Below are 3,330 nucleotides of genomic sequence, written 5' to 3'. Positions count from 1 at the left end.
CAGAATTTCTTTCTTCACCACCTCCTTCATGATAGGATTAAGTCTGCGCTGTTGCTCAACAGTTGGCTTAATACCCTCTTCTAGCAGAATCTTATGCATGCAATATGAAGGGCTAATCCCTTTGATGTCTGCTATGGTCCATCCAATAGCCAATTTGAATTCTCTCAAAATCCTTAAGAGCTTGTCCTCCTCACTACCTGAAAGGTCAGATGCAATAATAACAGGTAATGTAGATGTATCTCCTAAAAAAGCATACCTCAAGTGTTCAGGCAATGGCTTGAGCTCCAAGGTAGGTGCTTCCTCAATTGATGGTTTGAGCTTTCCTTCAGCATTCTTGAGGTCAGAAGTACCAAGAGATTCAAACGGCATGTCCAGCTTTCGCCTCCAGGGAGAAGCATTAAGATATTGTAATTGCTCGTTGCCATCTTCATCATCACTGTCAAAATCCCCCACTAAGGTCTTTTTTAATGCATCAGACATTAGCATATGATCGAGTTCTAAAGTAACCGCAGAATCAATCACATCCACTTTTAAGCACTCCTCATCTTCTGTAGGGAATTTCATTGCTTTGAATACATTGAAGGTCACATCCTGATCCTGCACCCACATAGTAAGTTCACCTTTCTGCACATCTATCAAGGTACGGCCAGTAGCCAAGAAAGGTCTTCCCAAGATTATGGGAATCTTCTTATCTTCCTCGAAATCCAGAATAACAAAGTCTGCAGGAAAGAAGAGCTTATCCACCTTGACTAGCACATCCTCCACTATGCCCCTTGGGTAAGTAATAGAACGATCAGCCAATTGTAGAGACATGTAGGTGGGTTTTGGATTAGGCAAATCCAACTTTTTAAAGATCGACAACGGCATCAGATTGATGCTTGCTCCCAAATCACAAAGGCACTTGTCAAACGACAACTTGCCAATGGTACAAGGAATGGTGAAGCTACCTGGATCTTTAAGCTTTGGAGGTACTTTTGCTGCAACACAGCGCTGCATTCTTCCGTTAGAGCAACGGTCTCAAGGTCATCCAGTTTCACCTTCCTTGAAAGAATACTCTTCATAAACTTCGTATAACTAGGCATTTGCTCCAGAGCTTCAGCGAAAGGTATATTGATGTGAAGTTTCTTGAACACCTCCAGAAACTTACCGAACTGCTTATCCAGCTTTTGTTGTTGCAATCTCTTAGGGAAAGGTGGTGGAGGATAGAATTGTTTCTCCCCTGTATTACCCTCAGGCAGAGTGTGTTCAACAGTAGTCTTCCTTGGTTCCGCCGCTTTCTCCTTTTGCTTGGCTTCTTCATCTCTTACTTCAGCTTCTCCTTCTTTTGCCTTTTCAGTATCAACAACTTTCCCAGACCTTAAAGTAATAGCCTTGACTTGCTCTTTCGCTTCCTTCCTTCCTGGTACTTCCGTGTCACTGGGAAGTGTTCCAGGTATACGATTGAGCACTGCATTGGTTATTTGACCAATTTGATTTTCCAAGGTCTTGATAGAAACCGCCTGACTCTTATACAACAGCTTAAGTTCCTCAAAATCAGCACTAGTGGGTGCATCTGCACTTCCCTGTCGAGGATATGATTACCTTTGAGCATACTGCTGCGGTTGCTGGAATCCAGGTGGGTTGAACTGTTTACTCACACCTTGCTGATATGGTGGCTGAATAGCATTCTGATTATTACCCCAGCTGAAATTTGGATGATTTCTGTTGTTAGGATGATAAGTAGCTGGCACAGGCTGCTATTTTCGCTGATAATTGTTCACATACTGAACAGATTCATTGACAAGAGAACACTGATCCGTAGCATGAGAACCTGCACAAAGCTCACAGACCATAGCTATTTGATTGACTCCATAGGTAGCTAGAGAATCGACCTTCATAGACAGCGCTTGGAGTACGCTGCAATAGTGGTGGCTGCATCGACTTCCAGAATACCTGCTACCTTCCCAGGCATCATGCTCTAAGTTGCGTTTTGATGCTCATTTGCAGCCATAGTCTCAATAAGATTATAAGCTTCAGTATAGCTTTTGGCCCACAAGGCGCCTCCAACTGCTGCATCGAGCATGGGCCGAGATTGGGCCCCCAAACCATTATAGAAACCAGTGATCACCATCCAATCGGGCATACCATGATGTGGACACTTTCTCAACATTTCCTTGTAGCGTTCCCAAGCTTCGCACATAGATTCTGTAGGTTGCTGCGCAAACTGAGTAAGAGCACTCCGCATAGCAGCAGTCTTTGCCATTGGATAAAACTTCACCAGAAACTTTTGCGCAAGATCTTGCCAAGTAGTGATGGACCCAGCTAGTTCAGAATGTAACCAGTCCTTAGCTTTATCCCTCAGTGAGAATGGGAAAAGCCTCAGCTTGATAGCCTCATCAGTCACGCCATTATATTTGAAAGTACTGCAGATCTCGACAAAATTCCTTATGTGCATGTTGGGGTCTTCAGTCGCAGCACCTCCAAAAGAAACATAATTCTGCACCATCTGAATAGTGCCCGGCTTGATTTCAAAGGAGATAGCTTGAATAGCCGGATGAAGAATGCTTGACTGAATATCATCAATTTTGGGCCGAGAAAAGTCCATAAGAGCTAGATCGGCCTGAACAATACGATCACCCATGATTACTGGTTCTTTCTGCTCACTTCCTGAATCTGAATCTTCAAAATCTATCTTCTCCGGAATATCAAGAACTTCGTCTGTCTCCTCAGCTGTATCTAAAGTCCTCTTGCGAGTACGAGAACGAGTTTGCATAAACGCTCGCTAAAGTACCTGAAACACAACCGGAAACAATTAGTAACACGTCTTAATCATTGAGTCCTAACGACCAATGATGGTAAGTACATAAACTAAACAAATACACCGAGTCCCCGGCAGCGGCGCCAAAAACTTGTTAGGGCGAAAACACGCGCTAATAATACATGCAAGTATACGCGTTCGCAAGTAATATAGAATGCTTTCTAGTTCGTTCCCAAAGAGACTCAGACTAATTATGTTCAATTAAACTCACTCACCAATGTATGATTACTTCTCAATGTTAAGCCAATAACACTTAGATTTGTTAACTAATTATTAACTACAATTAACTACTAAAATTAACCACTTAATTAACACTATGAATTAACAATATTAAAACACTCATGAGATCACAACTTCATTACTACTTCCTTCAATAGTCATTGTTATTACCCTTAGCATGCAACATCGATGATATTAATCGAATAACACGATATTGATAAAAGCCAACTTTCATTGTACTAATACCATTCTACCAAACATCCACAATTAAGATAGAAGTTGAATAGCCATCAATTATGTTGAGTCCCTATATG

At 42.0% G+C, this 3,330-nt stretch overlaps 1 non-coding gene across 1 annotated transcript; it reads left to right on the top strand.

Annotated features, from left to right (window-relative positions):
- Positions 1-2,120: 2,120 nt before the first annotated feature.
- LOC141694445 (small nucleolar RNA R71) lies at positions 2,121-2,224 on the top strand. Its single transcript, XR_012563751.1, has one exon. It is a non-coding gene; the product is annotated as a small nucleolar RNA R71 (small nucleolar RNA).
- Positions 2,225-3,330: the final 1,106 nt, after the last annotated feature.

This window comes from Apium graveolens, chromosome 10, assembly GCF_009905375.1.
Source record: "Apium graveolens cultivar Ventura chromosome 10, ASM990537v1, whole genome shotgun sequence".
Taxonomy (NCBI): Eukaryota; Viridiplantae; Streptophyta; class Magnoliopsida; order Apiales; family Apiaceae; genus Apium; species Apium graveolens.
This window is presented reverse-complemented; position numbering and strand designations above follow the sequence as displayed.